The following is a 23,296-nucleotide window of genomic DNA, read 5'->3' as shown; positions in this document are numbered from 1 at the left end:
TTGTCAGTGCTGCTGTCTCTCTGCTCAGCTATATTCCTAAGCTCTATTTACTCTGATTTCTGAAATGTATTTATTCCATCATACCTCTGTAGTATGCATGTTTTCTTAATCTTTAGTTTATCCTTGACCACTGGAATCTACCAAATATATGAGAGCTATTTTAAAACGTGGTCTCCATGTTCTCAGCTTGTCTATCCATTCATTCACCAAATATTTGTTGGGAATTCTTCAATGTCAGACTGTGAAAGATGTTGAAGATACAACTGAATAAGATACCATCCTTGTACTTGATGAAGTCAGGGTAAGGTCAGGAGACACATGTAAATAAATCATAATGCATGCAATGAGCTTATACAAAGTTCATAAATAGCGCAATATAAGGCAAGATTGGGGGGAATAGGAGACACCTGCAGAGAGGAGGAAGAGTAGGGGGTTAAAAATGGACTAGATCTTAAGGACCAGAGAGAGCGCGGAGTCCAGAAAGAGGGCCTGGTACAATCAAAGTGAAATGATACGAGAGATCCAGGTGGGTTTAGGAAACCACAAGAAGTTCTTCACTGCTGGAGTACAGCTTGTGACCTGTGAAGTACAGAGGATGGGGAGGGTTGGCAAGCAGGAAGGACCAGATTTTGGAGGGTCTTGTGTGCCCCACTAGGTACTTCATTTGGCAATATTTGTAGCCTACATTTATCAAGGTTTACAATGGGCCAGGTCCTGCACAATGCACTGTGCATGTCTTTCCCCATCTGATCCTTACCACATATCTGGAGAGTAGGTTAAATCATTCAAAATTTACCAATATTTTACTATTTTGACATATGGACTTGGAAAAATGTCATGGTTCAATCAAATACTGTTTTCATCATTGTCATTTAAGAGATGGGGAAATTAAGACATCTTAGTTTCTTACCCAATGATACATAACTCCTAAGTGGAGGGGCTGAAATTCAAGCCCTGGCAGTCTGATATGATGTTAGGGAAAGAATAAAATTTCAGACAAGGGAGAAGAAGATCTGCAGGAAATGAGAGAGTGAGCTATGTAGCTATCTAGGACAGAGCATTCTGGGAAAAGAATACAGTAAGAACAAATTCTCTGATGCATGAGCATGCCTCACATATTCTAGAAACCCAAGATCAGTGGGGCTGGAGTGGAAAGAAGAGCAAGGAGGAGAATGGGAGGAGATTAGTTTGAGAGATAACAGGAAGTAAGGTCATGCTGGGTTTCATAATCCAGTAAGGACTTGCTTTTCCTCTGAATGAGAGGGAAAACCATGGGACTTATATCTTAACAAGATCACTCTGTCTACTGGTGGAAAATAGATGCAGAGTAGCAAGGGCAAAAGCAAGGAAACCAACTGGGAGGAAAAGATGATGGACCATAATAATGGCAGTTGGTGGGGGGGACCCTCAGGATGCATTGAGGATGGTCTGGATTAAAGGTGTGAAAGAAAGAAAGGAGCCAATGATGGTGCCAAGATTCTGGAAGAATGAAATTGCATTACCTGAGATGAGGAAGCTGTGGTACAGCTAGTTACTAAACAGTATCAGATCAAGTTTGGAAATGTTAGGTTAAAGATGCTTATTAGATAACTGTATTACTTTCCTAGGGCTGCCATAACAACTTATTACAAACTGGGTAGCTCCAAACAACAGAAACTTACTCTCGCCCAATTTTGTAGTCTAGAAGTCTGGGATCAAGATGTCAGCAGGGAAGAATCCTTCCTTGATTCCTCCAGGCTTCTGTTGGCTCCTGGCAATCCTCAGCATTCCTTGGTTTATACCTGCATCACTCCAATGTTTGCCTCCTTCACCAAACGGCCTTCTTCTCTGCCTCTCTTCTGTGTCTCTGTATCCAAGTCTCCTTCTCCTTTTTTATATAAAAGCACCAGTCATTGGATTTGGGGCCCACTCGAATCCAGTATGACCTCAACTTATGCAAAGATCCCATTTCCACAAAGGTCATATTCACAGGTACTGGGGCTTAGGGCTTGAACATATATATTTTTTAGGGGCCACAATTCAACCCACTATAAAACATCCAACTTGAGTTATTAAAGTAGGCAGTTGGATATAAGGGTCTAATGTCCAAGCTGGAGGAAACATTTGGAAGCCATCAGCAGACAAATGGTATTAAAACCACGTGAATATTTGGGTGTTCTGTTTTTACTCTTGTTTTTTTATTCTCACTTTCACTTTTTCTGGTACAAGGAAAATGTTAAAAAAAAATAGATCGGGATGATGAATGAAAAACTATATGATGGTAATGTGATCAGTGGTTGATTGTATGGTACGTGAATAAATCTTAATTTTAAAAAAAGTATCCTTAATGGAAAAAAACCCATGTGACTGCATAAGATCACCTAGGAAGTGAGTATGGGTAGAACAGTGTTCTGGTTTGCTAATGCTGCCAGAATGCAAAATTCCAGAAACAGATTGGCTTTTATAAAGGCAGTTTATTTGGTTACACAGTTACAGTCTTAAGGCCATAAAGTGTCCAAGGTAACGCATCCACAATCGGGTACCTTCACTGGAGGATGGCCAATGGTATCCAGAAAACCTCCAATAGTTGGGAAGGCACATGGTTGGCATCTGCTCCAAAGTTCTGCTTTCAAAATGTCTTTCTCTCGGGATGTTCCTCTCTGGGCTGCAGTTCCTCAAAAATGTCACTCTTAATTGCTCTTGGGGCATTTTTCCTCTCTTAGCTTCTCCAGAACAAAAGTCTGCTTTCAATGTCTGTCTTCAAACTGTCTCTCATCTGCAGCTCCTTTCTCAGTTCCTGTGCATTCTTCAAAGTGTCCCTCTTGGCTGTAGCTCCTCTTCAAAATGTCACTCTCAGCTACATTGAGTTCCTTGTGTTTGTCAGCTCATTTATATGGCTCCAGTGATTTAATTTAGACCCACCCTGAATGGGTGGGGAAACACCTCCATGGAAATTATCCAATCAGAGTCATTACCCACAGCTGCATAAGGTGTAATCTCCACAGAAACACTCTGTTACAATCTAATCAACACTGATAGGTCTGCCCACACAAGATTACATCAAAGATAATGGCATTTGGGGGACATAATACATTCAAACTGGCACAAACAGAGAAGTGGTCCAAGGAGCGATCCATTGGGCTGACCAGTATTTAGATATCAGGAACCATAGATGGAACCAGCAAAGGAGACTGAGAAAGAAGGACCAGGAAAGTGAGAGGAGTAACTGATTACAGGAAACTGGGAGCCAAGAGAAGATGTTTCAAGAAGGAGAGAGTCAAATACTATGTCAAAGGCCACTAATGCTTCAAGTAAGGTGAAAATCCAGAAGCAGTTTTTGATTTTAGCATCATAGAGGTTAGAAGGAGGAAGAGGGGGAGGCTTGCTCTCACCCCCCAGACCACTTTCTTGTCTCACTGCCCAGCTCCCCATTCATCCAGTGCAGCCAGCTGAGGCCAAGGCCTCAAGGCAGCCAGAACTTTATGAACTGCCAGGGCAATGAATTACCAGTGGCCACTTAATTATTCTAATACCAGTATGTTTTTATTGGGTTGATAAGAAAGCTTTATTGCCCGAGTTATGAATTATTGCATACTCTCTATAATCAGAGAATTTCCTAAGAGTAGGAATAATTTTATTCCTTTGAAATAAAGTGTAGCTACAGCAAAATTATATATATTTCTGAAAATTCTGGTATTTTTCCATTTAATTTCTTAAAATTATCCTTGAGAATCATCCATAAAAAGACTTTGTTTGTTTATTTGTTCTCTTTTGGTAGTTGAGCCTCTCAAAACCAAACTTATCGTCTTTGATCCATCTGCTAGTCAATGAATTAACAAGGCTGGTAGCTCCTAAAATACATGAAACTCTCCTATGAGATGCTAAGACAAAAGCAACCATTCATCAACAGGACTCAAATTGGCAGCCCAAACCCAGAGAACATCATGTAATCAATGGTGAGATCCCATTTCTAAACTTCACCCCTTGCCTTCCAGCTTTTATTAAAAGTTTTCTACATAGTATGAAAATTGCTTCCCCAATATACAGGTCACTTTCGTGATCCTCATTTCATTCACACACACTTTCATTTCCTTTCCCATTTATAACATTCTGCTTTAAACAGCATTTTCTCTTCAGAATTTGTTGTAAAAGAAATTACGACATTTTGCTGAACACAGAGTCAACATCTATATGAACACACAGATACATGTAATACAAGGACAAATGAGTCCCAGATGTTTTTCCAAAAACTAGGGTTCTGCTAGAGCAAGAGGGCACCCAATATTAATCATAAACACATGAATTTTACCTAATAGGCTGCCAGTGACTTTGATTTCTGAGAAAAATTAGCAGTTTAGGCTATAGAAATAATTCTTGCCTTTGAAAGAAACAGAATGGAAAATGTTTTTCCTTTTTAGCAACAGAACTTCCTCCTTCTAGTTAGTACGTGCCAGCTGAGGTCAAGGGAAAATCTGCCTTCCAACATTCACCTTCCCTTGACCTTGATCAATATCTGGAACAGCTGACAAAGTTTGCTTTGGCTGCCCAAGTCTTACTCCATACCTAAAGGAAATCAGCATTTCTGCACAACACGATGTGTCTTTTGCATTCATTTTAAGTGGCTACACAATGAAAACTGCCACAAAGCACATTCCAGCAGGTGGTTCTTTCCCTGCCAATCCCCAGAAAATACAGATATGCTCAGCTTTTATTTGATCTTCCAGAGGCTTTAATGCACCATTATGTGATCGCATTGCATTTTACACATGTTAATGTATGTTACACTTTCAAATATGAGCACTTTTGCAAATCTTCCCCCACCCTCCAAGACAAGGGGATAAAAGACTTCGTTGACTCTCTGGAACTTCCCTAGCCTAGCATGATAGTTCCCACTGTGATCCTGAGAAAGGGAAAAGCCCAAGGGATTGGGCTTTGTTGTCCCCTTTTTACCTGGGAAACGGACTCCCAAATAGGATCAAAATCGCTTCCTTCTAAGGAGTCAGGGATGCCTGTAATACATCATCTCAGAAAGAAAAACTTCTAGGGTATTTTTTTCAATAAAACTATATCTATTTCTGGCAGCTATTTGATTAGAAGTCTTTTGATGTGTGATCTTGACAACAATTAGCATCACCAGAAGTAACATTTAAGCAGGCTTCGGGGTCCTCGTGGATTCCCACAGAGCATGCTGACATGCTGCATGACAGTTTGGAGAAATGAACAGGCTGCAAAAAACCTGATGCCTGGCTCTGAGGGGCTGCACCTTACTAGCTGTGACCAATCCAAGATACTTATCCCATATCAAGCTTTACTTTCCTCGTTCAAAAATGGTGTTATTAGTCCAGGTAAGACCATCTAAACCTTCAAAAACAAGGGAAATATTAAGTAAACCATGGCACATCTAATATATGAACTACTTCGGAGACAGGATAAAGAATGAGGGAGATTTGTTGGTACTGGCAATGGAAAGATTTCCAAGGCATTTGGACATACTGTAAAGGGAAAAAGAACAAATCACAAATCAAAAACATTCATTTTTATATAAATTTTCCCATTTATATAAAAAGCTAATTCCATGAACAAAAGTAAACTGTAAATTCCCTTACACTTATGTATAAATATATATGAATATCTGAATACAAGTGCATGTGTATGCATGTGTGCTGGTTTGGAGCTGTTATGTATCCCAGAAAAGCCATGTTCTTTTAATCCATTCTTGTGGGGACAGACCTATTTTGGATGGGACCTTTTGATTAGGTTGTTTCCGTGGAGATGTGACCCAGCCCATTCAAGGTAGGTCTTAATCCCCTCGCTGGAATCCTTTATGAGAAGATAAAAGGCAGATGAAACTCAGAGAAGCTAAGAGAGACATTTTGGAGATACATTTGAAAACCACTGAAACCAGAACCTGGACCAGCAGACAATGCTATGTGACAGAGGAACCCCAGATGCCAGCAGCCTTTCCTCAGAGAAGGTATCTTCCTCTTGATGCCTTAATTTGGACATTTTCATGGCCTCAGAATTGCAAATTTGTAACCTAATGAATTCCCATTGAAAAAGCCAACCCATTCTGGTATATTGCATTCTGGCAGCTTTAGCAATCTGAAACAGCAGGTGTGACACATCTGTCCACGCTTAGAAATAGGTCTGTAAGAACACTCATCAGATTGATACTCCCCTATGGAGGGGAGTATTGTTGGGTGGATTAAAGGGGAGAATCTTCTCTTTCTCCTGTGTTTTTTGGCATTCTGAATTGTTTTTGCAATGAGAATGTATTCATGTATTACTTGCATAACTTTAAAATAAAAAGGCTTAAGTTGATTGATTCATTTATTAATTTATTCATTCACCTGAATGCTGTGGCAGAATGTGAATTGCTTCTCCAATAGCCATTTCTCCCTTCCCCCTTGCTGACAGGATCCTGGTTTTCAGAGATGCAATGTTCCAAGCTAAATGTTTGCTTTCCCAGACTCCTTTGAAGCTCCAATGAGACATGAATGAAGATGTACCAGGGCAGAGGCCCCTTGTCCCCTGCCTTGAAGGGACCAGATGTCTGATGCTGCAACAGCCATCTTGCCAGCATAAGGTGTCAAGTTTGAGGGAAAGGCCAAAAGAATTGCAGAGAAGCAGTTCAGATGTTGCTTGGTCACTAAACCAACACCCACAGCTGCCTGCCTTAGAATTCTTGTTTTATTGAGAAATATAAACCCCATTAGTTAAAACCACTGTTGGTTGAATTTTCCATTATTGGCAGCTAAACTCATTCCTAATCAACACAAGTGCCTATCAAGTGCCAGGAATAATTGGCAGCATAAAATACGTGAGATTATGGAAGACAATGAGATTCAAAATATAAAGAAAAATATAAGGGATAAAATAAGAGAACCCCAATTTCTTTGTGGAGATATTGAGTCAATTAAGTAACATATTCTGTACAAATGAAGTTTGTAAGGGAGGCAATATGCACAAATATAAGGACTGATTATTTGCATATGTGGTCAAGGTCTGCTATGAATAGTGGATAGAAATTCACATTCTGGGATCAGATCATAGAGTTTGAGATCTCAGCATAACACACATAGGAACTCTGGGGCTATTGCAAATTACTGAATTTATCTACACTTCAATTTCCTAATCTGTAAAACTGGGAACTTAATAGTAATTATCCCCACAGAGCTATCATAAGGAATAAATAAAATAATGTATTAAAGTGCCTAGCACAGAGCCTGGCCCACAGTGGCCCTCAGCATGAGTCAGCCATGGTTATTATAGGATAACTAAGGGGCCTCCAAATGCCCCAAGTGTGAAAATATCACCCCCACTACCTTCCCAATAGTAGGACAAAGTCCTACAATAGTCACTGTCTGGTTTAAGGCTTCCAAGACCACTGTTTTGAAAGAAAGGTAGAGCTCACCTGAGTAAGATTAAACCTTAATATTCCAGAAATATTTATAGAGCAGCTACAGGTAGAAAGCAAGGCACTGAAGGGGATAAAAAAGACTCGGATATGCTCTGTGCTCTCAGGGAACTTGAAGAGATAAGACATAAACACGAGGAAAGTGAAAGAATATACAAGAGATAAATAACAGCACAATGCTGTACAAGAAGTGCCGCAAGGCAGTGTGTGATTAATTGCCAGACGGAAATACAGAGAAGGATTAGAGCTGCCCAAAGGCCAGAGAGATGGCTGTGGAAAAAAAGATACAGGATGGCCTTGAGGAGAAAAGAGACTCTGCACTAAGGATGGGATGGCTTTGGATAAGCAGGGAGGAGAAGAGGGTCTTCTTGGGGAAGAAGGCAGAGCCTGTTCAAAATTATCAGAACAGAAAATCCCTGTGCATATTTGGGGATGATGTGGGGGTGGAGACAGACCATGGGGAACGGGATGAGCAAAGAGGTTAAGCCAGATGTGTGCCATAAACAGAATTCTCATTATTCATGACAGTCATGTTCCAGAAAGTCACCACAAACAATTAATTGGCGAATACTGAACCATTGCTTCTGGGAAATTTTACAGGGTTAGGCACCCACAAGCCTCTGGTTACGTTTTCATCAAGTGATCAATAAATAACTTTGTTTTCTGTGTTTCTGTTTAAAGGTACCTTATTTATTATCTATGGCTGATTGATTAACTTTGAACTCAGGGCCAATGGCACTATAACTCATGCACATTTCTGCCTGCTTGTGCTTAAGAACACTACACTTGGGGGCTGTTTTAAACAGCAAAATCACAAACAAAAAGCACAGAATTGTAGAAAATATGTAAATATACTTAAAAAAGGACATTTGTTTAAAGTATGAGAGCCAAATTCTACTGATTTTGAAACAAGAAGGCAAAGCATCACCTTCAACCTCAGCTGGAATGAGTGTGTCAAGTGACACAATTTTTTTGCCACTCTATGCATGTCTGCTAAAGCACCATGAGAATTGATTTTGGAGTTACAAATAAATAAATCTCAGAGAGTAGCTGAATTTTCAAATACGGAATCCATAAATAAAAGGATCAACTGGAATTAGTACAAGGAATGCAAGGATAGTTTGGAGGTTGGATATGGAAGATATGAGATAGATCCAAGAAGTTTGAAATTCAGGCTGTAGACAGTAGAGGGTTGTGGAGATGACAAGGGAGTAAAAATGACCAGATCTTTGCATGGCCCTTAGTGGGGAAGTAATGTGTAGGCTGAGAGAGTAAGCAAGGGCAGACGACCCACTGAGGCCCAGTATAGTGACACAAAGGAGAGGTCAAAAGGGCCTGAACAAAATGTGCCAGTGGGGAAGAGAACATATATCATTACCTCAAACAAATGGTAAAACCTTCCTGGTTCTGTATCTATTTTATTCACCTCCACTCACACTAGTTTTTAAGATTAGTTCCTATGGAGTAAGATCTTGAAGAAAAAGAGCCCAGGACAGATATAGTTGGAGGAGAATGAGACAGGAAAGTTTGGGAGCCAGGTATGCTACTTCTTGCCTTACCTCAGAAGGCAAGAGGAGAATTATATGGCAATCCAAGGAATACATGGAAATTCTTGGATCTAAGGGAGAGAGTGGGACAAGCAAGAAGGAAGATGAGCAGAAGCAAAAAAAGATCTGTTAGGACAGACTTGACCCATCTTGACCAATAGATATTCTGGGATTCAGCTGAACTCAAGTCAGTTCAATCTCCCAAATAAAAAGAAAGTTACTTCTTATGTGTAAAGCCCCTATGCCTAGTGAGGTTTAAGTCTGCTAGCATATCTGCAACGCAGAGCCCAGTGATCAGGGCCATAAAGAACAACCAAGTGTTTTGTGAGCTGAGCCAAAGGAAAGACTTTGCCTGGATGGATTGGGAAGGGGCCTTGCAATAGGTGAGGTGGGATGGAGAAGGTGGACTTCAGATGGTCTCTGAAAGTAAATAGGCTCTTGGAGAAGGGAGAGGAGTTCTAGAGGAAAAGAATCTCACCAACCTAGTCCCAACTGCAGAAAATTTCTGTGCCTGTTTGCAAACAAAATAGTCTAGTTTTGCTGTAATGAAGAGAGGAATGAGATATGAAGCTGAACAGACAAGTAGAAGGCAGCTGAGAATGCCAAGTGAAATGTTTGTTCTTAACGGAGTGAAGAGTGACTAAAGGCTCTTCATCGGGGAAGCAGAAGCATTGATGTTAGGATAAAACTGACAGTGACGGGTGGGATGGCATGGAGAGGAGAGAAGAGGTAAGAGGTACTGGCGCCTCTACCTGAGATAATGGAAGCACTAATGGAATGGAGGAGTCAGGTGTACACAACATCTGGGAAGAAGAATCTATAAGGCCAGAGGGCTGATCTGTCACAAGAATGAAAAGGGAAAGAGGTATAAACGTCATCCCAAAATGGATAGCTTAGGTGAATAAGAGAGAGGAGATAATTTCTTTGTTCATGTTATGTTTGAGGTGCCCATAGATCGTCCAAGTGGGCAGTACAGCTGGCATTCTGAAAAGTGGATATGGAGGTCAGGAGACCTGCCATAGCCAGGGATATCAATTTTGTAGTTACTGTGAGATATGTTTTGCCTTGAATTGTGCCCCCCGAAAAGGCATGCTCAAGTCCAAAACCCTGGTCCTGTGAATGTGAACTTATTTGTAAATAGGATCTCTGAAGATATTATTAGTTAAGATGATGTCAAACTGGGTTGGGGTGGGTCCTAATCCAATATGACCGGAGTCCTTATAAGAAGTGGAAATTTGGACACAGAGAGACAGAGTCAGAGAAAGAGGCAGCATGTGATGGAGACAGAGATTCAATTGTGCCACCACAAGCCAAGGAACGCCATGGGTTGCTAGTCACCCACCAGAAGTCAGGAGAGAGGCACAAACAGGTTCTCAAGATCCTTTAAGGGGAAGCATGGCCCTCCCAAAACCTTCATTTCAGACTTCTTGCCTCCAAGCCCTGAGATGGTGCATTTCTGCGTTTTAAGCCAACTAGTGTGTGGTAATTTGTTACAGTGTCCCTGACAAAGTAAGAGAGTCTGTAAAAGAGGTAGTAAGCATGAATAGGTCCATTGTGAGATAAAATCTGGAAAAAGAGAAGAAATTGAGGAGAGAACTCTTTGGAATCATTAGAGTCTGGAGGTTCTGGGAGGAAAAGGAGCAAGAGAAGGAGGCAGAACAGAAGAACAGTGGGGCAGGAGGAGGAGGAAAATGCTACGGAAATAAGAGAGCAAGAACCTCAAGAAGAAGGGGATGTCAGCTCTGCCAAGTGCTGCCAGGCAGAGGCGCAAGAGGGTTTGAGCTAAGGAAACACAGTTGAAGGTGCCAGTTAGATAGGGGTAACCTCAGAAAACAGCACGTCAGCAGAGCGGTGGGCAGAGAACCAGGACTAAGGCGTGATTGTGCAAGTAAAGGAAGGAAGGAAAACAGCATAAATGACACTTGAGAAGTTTTGCACTAAAAGGAAGTAAAAAAGAGGGCAGAAACTTGGAGGACAAGTCAGGCAGTCCACTGAGAGAGGGAGAGAGAGAGAGAGACAGACAGAGAGAGTGAGAGAGAGAGAAAGAGAGAGGGAACCCAGCATGGTTAGGTAGAAGTCCCCTGCACTGTTTGCCTTTTGGATCTGTTATTCTCTGACTAAGTGATCTTGAGAAAGTCATGCAACCTCTCTGAGCTTCAGTTTTTCATCTGGAAAATGGAGCTGAAGGGTTTAAATAGAGGAGCTCTGGGGTCCTTTCCAGTTATGGTGAAGTATTTAAAAGCATGGATTCTAGGTTGCTAACTATGTAACCCAGGGAAAATTGCTTCATTCTTCTAAGCCTTAGTTTCTTCTTGTGCATTGTATTAGTTAGGGTTCTCCTTGGAAACAGAATCAATGAGAGATGTCTCTGATTATCAAATTGTAAAAGTGACTCACGTAACTGCGGGCACGCACGAGTCCAAATTCTGCAGAGCCGTCAACAAACTGTCAACTCCAAGGAAGACGTCCGACGAACTCCTCGGGAAACGAACCGACAACTTTGACGAACTCCTCAGGAAACGAACTGGCAACTTCGACAAGCTCCCCAGAAAATGCTTCACTGAGCAGCCGAAGAAGTGAAGGTTCTCAACCGTCCGGCTTATAAGCCTCCAGCTGATCACCCAGACCAAATCCAGCCAATTGCATTCTCTCACTGTGGAAGTACGCCCCTTGATGAGTCATCAGTCAGCTGCAGTCAATTGACTGATGATCCGACAAACCAGCCCATTGGTTTATTAACCAGCCTCAAATATCCTCACAGCAATCCTCAGGACAGTGCCCGCTTGACCAGACAGCTAGGCCACCTAGCCAAGTTGACACATGAACCCAACCGTCACAGTCCACCCCTTGTCAACTTGGCAGTTGTACACATCACCTAAAACCATACCTTCAAAATGAACATTACAGCTTATGCCATATGATAAGGGTATAAGACAGAGAAGAAAACAAAAATATTTCCTTTACAGACAAATACAAACATAATCGTAACAAAACAAGGAGGAAATATTCATGTTATCATAGTCCTTGTTTCTGTAACTGGTCACGTGGCCGTAGTTCATATTTGTCACGACCTTCTTCCACTACCTATTCCATGTTCCCTTTACCCTCAGCAAGCACTTCAGCTGGCCGTGTTTCTTTGCCTGGTGGGGTGACCCAAACCTTCATTCCTGAAGTTTCTTGGCCATTGGTAGTCCTGCCTGGATTGGGTTGTTGCAGTTTTCCATTGACTTGAATCACGGGGCATGGTAGGACTAAGAGACACCCTAGGGGATCTCCTGTATTCCAGGAAAACACTTCTTTACTTCCGTTGTGTAGTTGCAGTGCTATTTCCCCTTGATAGTCAGGATCAATCACCCCAGCCAGTACAGTAATCCCCTTACTTGCCTGTTGATTCAGAGGCATAAGAAGCCCAAAGTGGCCAGGTGGCAGTCTTAACTTCCAGTTCAATGGGATTATTGTTGTGTTTCCTGGTGGAAGCACTCCTCCTTTTGGAACCAAGACTTGTAGACCAGCAGAGCTTAAACTTGCAGGGACAGGAAGCAAAAATTTTCCTAGTGGATCACTAGGAGTGATAGTGAGTGGTGCTACTCCTGTTTCCACCCCTTGATTCCTGGACCCATGAATCCTGGCTATGGGAGAAACAGCACCATAGAGTGGACACTGATTCAGAGCATACACAGCCTCCTGGAGAACACTGCCCCAACCCTGCAAGGTATTGCCACCTGGTTGGCGCCATAATTGAGTCTTCAATAGGCCATTCCACTGTTCTATCAACCCAGCTTCTTCTGGATGATGGGGAACATGGTAAGACCAGAGAATTCCATGAGCATGTGCCCATCCCCTCACTTCATTTGCTGTGAAGTGGGTTCCTTGGTCTGAAGCAATGCTGTGTGGAATACCATGACAGTGGATGAGGCATTCTGTAAGTCCACGTATCGTAGTTTTGGCAGAAGCATGTCGTGCAGGGAAGGCAAACCCATATCCAGAGTATGTGTCTATTCCAGTAAGAACAAATCGCTGCCCTTTCCATGATGGAAGTGGTCCGATGTAATCAACCTGCCACCAGGTAGCAGGCTGATCACCCCGAGGAATGGTGCCGTATCGGGGACCGAGTGTGGGTCTCTGCTGCTGGCAAATTGGACACTCAGCAGTGGCTGTGACCAGGTCAGCCTTGGTGAGTGGAAGTCCATGTTGCTGAGCCCATGCATAACCTCCATCCCTGCCACCATGACCACTTTGTTCATGAGCCCATTGGGCAATGACAGGAGTTGCTGGGGAAAGAGGCTGATTGGTATCCACCAAACGGGTCATTTTATCCACTTGGTTATTAAAATTTTCTTCTGCTGAAGTCACCCTCTGGTGAGCATTCACATGGGACACAAATATCTTCATGTTGTTTGCCCACTCAGAAAGGTCTATCCACATACCCCTTCCCCAGACTTCTTTGTCACCAATCTTCCAATCATGTTCCTTCCAAGTCCCTGACCATCCAGCCAAACCATTAGCAACAGCCCAGGAATCAGTATACAGACCCACCTCTGGCCAGTTCTCCTTCCAAGCAAAGTGAACAACCAGGTGCACTGCTCGAAGTACTGCCCACTGGGAGGATTTCCCCTCACCACTGTTCTTCAGGGATATCCCAGAAAGGGGCTGCAGTGCTGCAGCTGTCCACTTTCGGGTGGTGCTTGTATATCATGCAGAACCATCTGTAAACCAGGCCCGAGTCTTCTCTTCCTCAGTCAACTGACTGTAAGGAACTCCCCAAGATGCCATAGCTGTGGGCTGGGAAAGAGAAGGTAAGGTGGAAGGAGTGGGGGCCATGGGCATTTGGGCCACTTCCTCGTGTAACTTACTTGTACCTTCAGGACCTGCTCGAGCTCTATCTCGTATATACCATTTCCATTTTATGATGGAGTGCTGCTGTGCATGCCCAACTTTATGGCTTGGTGGGTCAGACAACACCCAGCTCATGATGGGTAACTCAGGTCTCATGGTAACTTGGTGGCCCATGGTTAAGCGTTCTGTCTCTACTAAGGCCCAGTAGCAGGCCAACAGCTGTTTCTCAAATGGAGAGTAGTTATCTGCAGAGGATGGTAAAGCTTTACTCCAAAATCCTAAGGGCCTGCGTTGTGATTCTCCTATAGGAGCCTGCCAAAGGCTCCAAACAGCATCTCTATTTGCCACTGACACTTCCAGCACCATTGGGTCAGCTGGATCATATGGTCCAAGCGGCAGAGCAGCTTGCACAGCAGCCTGGACCTGTTGCAGAGCCTCATCTTGCTCCGGTCCCCACTCAAAACTAGGAGCTTTTCTAGTCACTCGGTAAATGGGCCGGAGTAGCACACCTAAATAAGGAACATGTTGTCTCCAAAACCCAAAGAGGCCAACTAAGTGTTGTGCCTCTTTTTTGGTTGTAGGAGAGGTCAGATGCAGCAGCTTATCCTTCACCTTAGAAGGACTATCTCGACAGGCCCCATACCACTGGACACCTAGAAATTTTACTGAGGTGGAAGGCCCCTGTATTTTTGTTGGATTTATCTCCCATCCTCTGCCACACAAATACCTTACCAACAAATCTAGAGTAGTTGCTACTTCTTGCTCACTAGGTCCAATCAACATGATATCATCAATATAATGGACAAGTGTGATGTCTTGTGGGAGGGAGAAATGATCAAGATCCCTGCAGACAATATTATGACATAGGGCTGGAGAGTTGATATAACCCTGAGATAGCAAACTGTTTCTGGTGGTCCTTGCTGACAGCGATTGAGAAAAAAGCATTTGCCAGATCAATAGCTGCATACCAGGTACCAGGGGATGTGTTGATTTGCTCAAGCAATGATACCACATCTGGGACAGCAGCTGCAATTGGAGTCACCACTTGGTTAAGCTTATGATAATACACAGTCATCCTCCAAGACCCATCTGTTTTCTGCACAGGCCAAATAGGAGAGTTGAATGGGGATGTGGTGGGAATCACCACCCCTGCATCCTTCAAGTCCTTAAGAGTGGCATTAATCTCTGCAATCCCTCCAGGAATCCGGTATTGCTTCTGGTTCACTATTTTGCTAGGCAGGGGCAGTTCTAGTGACTTCCACTTGGCCTTTCCCACCATAATAGCCCTCACTCCAGGAGTCAGGGAACCAATGTGAGGATTCTGCCAGTTGCTGAGTATGTCTATTCCAATTATGCATTCCGGCACTGGGGAAATAACCACAGAATGGGTCCGGGGACCCACTGGACCCACTGTGAGACGGACCTGGGCTAAAACTTCATCAATCACCTGACCTCCATAAGCCCCAACTCTGACTGGTGGACCAGAGTGACGTTTTGGGTCTCCGGGAATTAATGTCACTTCTGACCCAGTGTCTAATAATCCACGAAATATCTGATCATTTCCTTTTCCCCAATGCACAGTCACCCTGGTAAAAGGCCGTAGGTCCCCCTGGGGAAGGCTGGGAGGAAGATTAACAGTATAAATTTTTGGCAGTGTGACAGGGTCCTTCTCCAAGTGTACCCGGCCTTCCCTTCATTCAAGAGGCTCTGGATCTGTAAACTGTCTCAAGTCTGGGAATTGATTAAGGGGCCGTGACTCTCTGTTTTTGTAATTCAAGGAAAACTTTTGTTCACGTGACCTAGAATTCTTCTGCTTATATAGTTCAAACAAGAATTTAGTCGATTGCCCATCTATTTTACTACTTGGTACTCCATGATCCACTAGCCAACGCCATGAGTCTCTGCAAGTCATATTATTTTGATTGCTGCTTTGAGCCTGTTTTCCGTTATGGTAGCCATGCCCACCTTGTCTGTGGCGATTAACTGCAGCCACTTGGCTTCTGCTGACTCAGGACCCGATTATCCCCATTGTGTTTAAGGATTCCAGTTCAGTGACAGCAGTTCCTACAGTAATATCTGACCTACAGAGAAGGGCGACTACAGAGCTCTTCAGGGATGATGGAGCAAGTTTCACAAATTTTTTCCTTACAGTCCTGGTAAAACGTGTGTCCTCTGGACATTCCAGGGCTGTGTGAGCAGGTCTTCCATGATAAATCCACTCTAACATTCCAATCTCTCTAAGCCTTTGTATCCCCTCCTCCACATTGTACCAGGGCAGTTCTGGCATTTCAACCTCTGGTAAAGCTGGCCACCTTTTGATGCATGTTTCAGCCAGCCACCCAAACAAACTGTTAACACCCTTTCTAACCCCTCAAGCTACAACATTGAATGCAGAATCTCTGCTTAGTGGGCCCATATCAGTAAATTCAGCCTGATCCAACCTTATATTCCTTCCACCATTATCCCACACTCTTAATATCCATTCCCACACATATTCCCCTGGTTTCTGTCTGTATATGTTGGAAAACTCATACAGTTCCTTTGGAGTATAGCGTACTTCCTCATGAGTCACACTTTGTATCTCACCCTTTGGGGCTTGTTGGGACTTGAGCCTAGTTATAGGTCTTGAAGCAAAAACTGGTGGTGGGGGTGGGTCATGAAAAGAGTTAGAATTATCTCTCAAGCCATTCACCTCAGGACACTCTGTTGCATTTTCATCTCTTAAAACAGGATTAATCTCTCCAGACAAAAGAGTGAGGGCTGCTTCCTCAGGGGAGGTGATTACAGGATTAGCAGGCATTGAAGGGTTAATCTCCTTAGGTGGGGATTGGGTGGCAGGCTCCTTAGGACAGACTGGAGGCAGAGAAGCTGTTTCCCCAGGACAGCCCTCTACAGGTAAATCTAACAATGACCCAGCAGAATCCAGGGTTCCAATGTCCTCACTGTCATTATTATCAATCCATGTGTCCCCATCCCAAGTTTCCGGATCCCATTCTTTTCCAATCAATGCCTTTACTTTAACAGCAGACACCCTGACAGGTTGAGATTTTAGTTTACGCTGTAAATGTGCTACTCTCACAATGAGAGACTGCGTCTGATTTTCAGAAATCTCCAGTCTGCAGGCACAGGAAATAAGATTTTCTTTCAGGGCACAGATGGAACCCTTTACATCTGTCATAACGGCGTTCAAGTTTTGAATTTGAAGCCTTTAGCTCATCCCTTTCTCTTACAACTGTATCCAAAGTATCTAAGAGCAGCCAGCCAACATCATTATACCTCTTAATACTGCAAAACTCTGTGAAAGTGTCGAAAACACTGTCACCCAGAGCCTCACTTCGTACTAGAGCACAATTAGGAGAATCAAATGGTGCTATTTTGCCTATTTCCTTTGCCAACTCCTTCCATGGACTGTCAGTGCCCTCTTAATTATTGGAAATAGAGTCATTAGTGCCTCTGAATCTAATAAGAGTAGAAAAATTGTAAAAGCCCATTTTAAGATTTCGTTTCTCAAGAACCACTCTCGGTACCAAGTTGTATTAGTTAGGGTTCTCCTTGGAAACAGAATCAATGAGAGACATCTCTGATTATCAAATTGTAAAAGTGACTCACGCAACTGTGGGCATGCACGAGTCCAAATTCTGCAGAGCCGTCAACAAACTGTCAACTCCAAGGAAGACATCCGACGAACTCCTCGGGAAACGAACCGACAACTTTGACGAACTCCTCAAGAAACGAACCGGCAACTTCGACAAGCTCCCCAGAAAATGCTTCACTGAGCAGCCGAAGAAGTGAAGGTTCTCTAACCGTTCAGCTTATAAACCTCCAACTGATCACCCGGACCAAATCCAGACAATTGCATTCTCTCACTGTGGAAGGCACGCCCTTTGATGAGTCATCAGTCAGCTGCAGTCAATTGACTGATGATCCGACAAACCAGCCCATTGGTTTATTAACCAGCCTCAAATATCCTCACAGCAATCGTCAGGCCAGTGCCCGTTTGACCAGACAGCTAGGCCACCTAGCCAAGTTGACACATGAACCCAACCATCACATGCATAATGTGGATAATATCACCTGCTTCAGAGGGTTGGTAGAAGAAAATGAAATAGCACGTAAAAAGCCCCAGCTACAGAATGAGTTCTTATTAAGGTTAGCTGTTGTTATTATGTTTGACAACCATCATCAAAAGACAAACAAAATGGCCAGATGAGAAAAACTTTGTACAATGTGGCATGGAGGTCCAGACATGATCTTTTTCTCTAAAGCAACATTTGCCTGAAATTGAGGTGGTTATAAGAATTAATCAAGCCAAAAACCTCTATTATTTTACTCCAAATATTCAGTAGATGGAATATCTCCATCTTGTATTTTTGATGTTCACTAAAAAGCCTCTTCTCTAAACACTCCCCATCAGCTGTAATTACACTGCCTAAAATTTCTGTATATATGTTTTTCTCTTTAGGGTAAAAGTATTGAAGTCTCCTATTAAAATGTTACTGTCATCCAAAAGGCAAAATGCATTAAACTTTTATCAACTGTTAACACCTTAGGTATCATGAGTTCAACAGATTAGCTACTCAGTTATTTTGCAAGAACAGCAAAATAAGTAGTTGCACCTGAAGTGTGAGGGTGAATTTATTGTTTATACCATGGGGTAGGGGATGCAGAAAAGTCCCATTTGTGGGAAAGGGGAGGAGCGAGGTCGGGGGTGGGGAAACAAGGCAGGATTCCACTGAAATGAGTCCTTCAAATACAGAAAATTCCCTTTCTGCAGTCACAGTGGGATTCGTAAGAATTCCAGGACTCTGTTCAGAACATGAGGGAGTCTCAGGAACAAAGGAAGTTGACAGAGGAGCTGGAGCAAGCCGGACAGTCAACTGGCTCAAAGTGGGCTTTGTGAAGGTCATCACAAGAGATTAGCCAAGAGGTAGAATTGAAGAGTTTGAGAGCCAATCAGGTTCAAGGCCAGAGATCAGGCCAAAAGTGATCTGTGAGGGTGGTTTGAAGAATCAAGCATGGTTTCACATGAACTAACATGCTGACAGAAGATACAGAGCTTCCCCAGAATGGAGGTGAGGCATCTTCAGTCTCATGCTGTCAATCTTCAAGAGGCCATGTGTGAAGGCTGAGCTGATTTTGAAACTCTGAAAGGTGTGCATAATAGATAGGGAAATGAAGAGAGGAGTTTGTCTATGGGGAGTTCTGGGAAAGCAGATCGGATTTCCTCACAGAAAGAGTTAAGCATGGTTTATTAAAATCTGATGCACATTTGTTGAGGGCTCAGCATCTGCTAGTCACTGGTTTGGTCTAGGGAATCAAAGATGGACCAGACACTGAGAGTGCTGATTGTCTGTGACTACCTAACAAACCATCCCAAAATGTATGATACGCAACAACCACCATATTATTTCATTCATTATTCTCTAAGTCAAGAATTCAGTTAGAGCACAGAGGGGAGTTTCAAACAGCCAGAGAGGACTAGGATAGCCTGACGGCAACTGTATGTCTGAGGTATCAGCGACGGCTGTCTGGTCCCTCATTTCTCTCCACACAGCCTCTGCAAGTGGCTTCCTCACTGCATGGCAGTGACAGGGTAGTTAGACCCTAAAGGGTCAGGGATCCAAGAGAAAATAAGAACCTGACAGTCCTCTTAAAAGCCAGGCCCTGAATGGGTGTAGCAATACTTCCACAATATTCTGTTCATCAAAGCAGTGACTGATGAGTAAAAGAGAGGGAAGGAATTAAAGGCAGCCATCTTGGAAACAAGCTACCTCACCAAGCTTGTCTGTGAGGAGCTGTAGGCTGGGAAATCTGTGAGGACAAGAGCCACGGTTGCCTGGTTCACTGCTGCATACCCTGATGTCCATTACATTTCCTAACACTTAACATGTGCACAATAAATATTTATTAAATGAATCGATAAAATGTGTCCACCGGGATTCCATACCCAAGTTCATTCCTCAGCAAAACACGTTTGCCCTAAGAGAGATATAACTTTAAAGAAATTTAAGTAGGAATAGAGGTCTGAATTCTCTAGTTTGGTATTATTAACAGCCTATATTTATCAGAAAATAACCAAATTTTTGCATCATGTGGTTAGATGTCATCTTGACACTCATCTACAATTCTACCACTACAACATTGTCTCTATGATATAAAATGAAAGTGTTGTTCCCATTGAATTCATGATATGTCTGACAGGGCTCCTGCTTTCTATGATACCCTGCTGAGAAGCACTGGATGTACTAAAAACCTCATGGTTCCCTGCATCCTTAAAGCCCTTCAAGATCCAGTCAGTGTCAGTCCTGAGCATACAGAAATGTGCTTCCTTAGGCCTGGGTCCCACCCTGGGCTTGCTCAGCCTTCCAGAGACAAAGGTGCCTCCCAAGCAGAAGACACCAGGCTATATCTCACCACTGTTAATAGGGAGTGCACACTTACCATATCTGAGAGGGGAGAGAACATCATGGAAAAGCAAACTTCCATTGTCCTATCAGAGATTCCCTCTCTGTGGTCACAGCTTAACTTCCCTCAGGCCTGGGGAAGGGCAGTGGTTCTAGATTACTTGGTCATGTCTTTGGTGTTCAAATCAAGTCCTTAATACATGTCAAAATCCTTTAAAAATGAAAGCCAATGCTTAATGAACACTCAATATGGGTCAGACACTGAGCAAATCTCTGTACCTAATTGATCTTCCTGAATCCTCACAATTCTACAAGATAGATAGTATTTTTGTCTCCATTTACAGATGGGGAAACTGAGGTTTAAAGAGATGAAGAAATTTGCTCAAGTCACAGAGCTGGTAGATGGCAGAGGCAACTTTTGAATACAAGCAATTTGAATTCTGAGTGCATCTTCTTGAATCATCTCCTCTAACCTGATGATACTACCTCCTTTTTCTCCCTGAGGCAGGTAAATATCAAGGAGGCTGATGGGTAAGACCTCTACCAATAAGAAGGCCAAGGGGGCACTTAGAATTAGAGCTGATGTTCAGGATGCAGAGTTGATGATGAATCATACCACTTGGCCCATGAAACCCTACAGAGGCCCCCAGAGCCTCCTTGGCCTTTACCTGTGATTAGGCCACCCCTCTCTGAGGTGCCACCTATTTGTGCTAGCCCCTCTGTTTAGCTGAGCAGATACATAACAATGTGCCCTCCATGAAAGTTAACCTCTACGTGAGAAGGGAAAATTCAGCCCCCTGCCAAAAAGTCAGCCCTGCCTTCTTTTCCATCACTGTACTTAATAAACCCAACATAGGCTTTTTCTTTCTACTTTGTCAGGAAGCCAAGAGTGGCATTTCAAAGCACACATTTACCCCCTAGCAATTTTTCCTTTACCACCATGTGCTTTCTTCTCATAAAATCAGAACAGACAATGAAGCTGTAAACTCAGCTGATAAGATTGATGTCCCATTTCCCCTACCTTCCTCCATTGGGTATGGCTTAGGAGCTGTGCATTGTGAACAATAAACGTTCAAATTAAAATGCTTCAAGATAGAGACAATCACAATTTAACCACAGTGACAACAACAAGAAAAGTAAAAGAATTTAATTGTTATAGCAGAGGGGTCAATTCAAAGAAACATATGGCATACAAATAATGAACTGGACAAAACTGCAAGGAAAAATCTTTACCTTGGTTTTCTGAAAAGCTCTGGCTCCATGCTCACCAACATCTGGAGCACATACATCAGGAATGGACTGTCCCTGCAAAATATAACCAAACAAATCAACTGCTCTGCTCCTTATTTCAAGCACTTCAGTTTTTACAATGAATGGGAAATCTACAGCAATCACTGTTACACCATTTACGATTTAAAAATCAGCAGGTAGACAGATTATAGAAAGTAAAACAGAGTTTTGTGTATTCTGCAATCCCACCTTCTCTGCCAAAAATGAGCTGCTAAAGTAAATCCCAGAAGTTTTACATTTGTCTGCCACCTTTTGTTTTCTTACCCCTATGTAAGACTATAAGGACAGAGCTTCAGTGTGGCTTAACACACACTGGCTTCATCAGACTTGAGACATGGCAATTTTAAGAGAAATTAAGTCATTTGTAGATTTCTGATTCCCTCTATTTTCTGTGACAATTGGCAGACCAAGTTTCCCATTCTCAAAATTGGAATGGAAAGTTTATTTTTAAAAGTGAAAAATAAAAAGTTGATAGTTACGTTAACTATCAAAAATTGTAGCACATCTTGAGGTGGAGGGCCATTTGCTAACCACAAAAGAATCTGCTAATTGATTAAAATTAAAAACAAATATCCCCTATTTTAATTGTTTTCCTTCCATTTTCTCCTAGAACTCACATACTTCCCTGTTTTCAGAAAGCAGGCTTCATTTTCCTTACCCATAAAAAGGAAGTGTTGAATTAAATGACCTCTCAGCTGCCTTCCATGTTCAAACAAATTCTATGATTTAAGTATATGTATAGCTATATATATATATATATATATTTGAACATGTTTGCATATGCATATATGCACACACACACATACATATATATATTTACTATGCTGACATGTCAAGATATTTTTAAACAAATATGGGTTTTTCTTTGCATCTGACATGCATTTAGCCTCTCTGTGCCTCAGTCTGAAAAAGTAAAGACTTGGAATCATGGGTGGAAAATGGGTTTCAACTTGCTTGCCAAATCATTTCCACTGCCAGGATCATTATGTCGAAAAGCATCGGTGAAGCTATGACTGGGCTCAGCATAAAAGAATGCTTATATTTATAATGAGTATTTGTAATGAGTGTTTATATATAGTGAGCATTTATAATGAGTAGTTATAATAAGTAATAACACAAGGCAGATCATACATGATATTTCTATGGCTCTCAACAAGCCTATTAAAGTCCAAATCCTATGCCCTTTGTGGGAGAGTTACCAAGGGAACAAAAGAGAAATTTTGAGTCAGTCTACACACTTGGGTTTCACAGCAAAGAAACAGAGGTCCAAAAAGATGAAATTATTTGCCGATGGCCACATCTTACACCCCAGCATTCTGAGTCCAGATCCATTATACTACAACACACCATCGTCCTACACAATTGAGCTCCATGCAAGGGAACGTATGTATCAGTGGCAAGTAAATCAGTTAGGACCCAGCCAAAAAGTGGAAACCTCTCCTCCCTAGCTATTTTAAACAGAGTAAATTTAGTAGAGGATTAGCTACACAAGTAACTGAAGAGCTGAGAAGTAAAACAGGTGAAGCAATACAGGGATTAGTAACAGCAGAAAAACACCCTAAACCTGTAAGAACAAGAGGAGGAGGTGATGGTTCCACAACCATTTCAGAGACTACCCAGCAAGGCCTGGAACTGTGGAGGAAGAACTTGTCCAATGGAAAGCTAGAGCCGTGAAAGCTATGCAACTACTGCTAGAAAATGCTTCAGGAGGCAGAGAGAGCTAGAAACACCATAGCTCCTTCCCCCTTCCTTCCCTTCAGTCTTCTGCAAGTGTCTTCACTTGGCAAAACCTACTGAAGAGCCAGTTATCAAGGGAGGCTTGG

This window comes from Choloepus didactylus, chromosome 9, assembly GCF_015220235.1.
Source record: "Choloepus didactylus isolate mChoDid1 chromosome 9, mChoDid1.pri, whole genome shotgun sequence".
Taxonomy (NCBI): domain Eukaryota; kingdom Metazoa; phylum Chordata; class Mammalia; order Pilosa; family Megalonychidae; genus Choloepus; species Choloepus didactylus.
Note: the sequence above shows the minus strand (reverse complement) of the source record.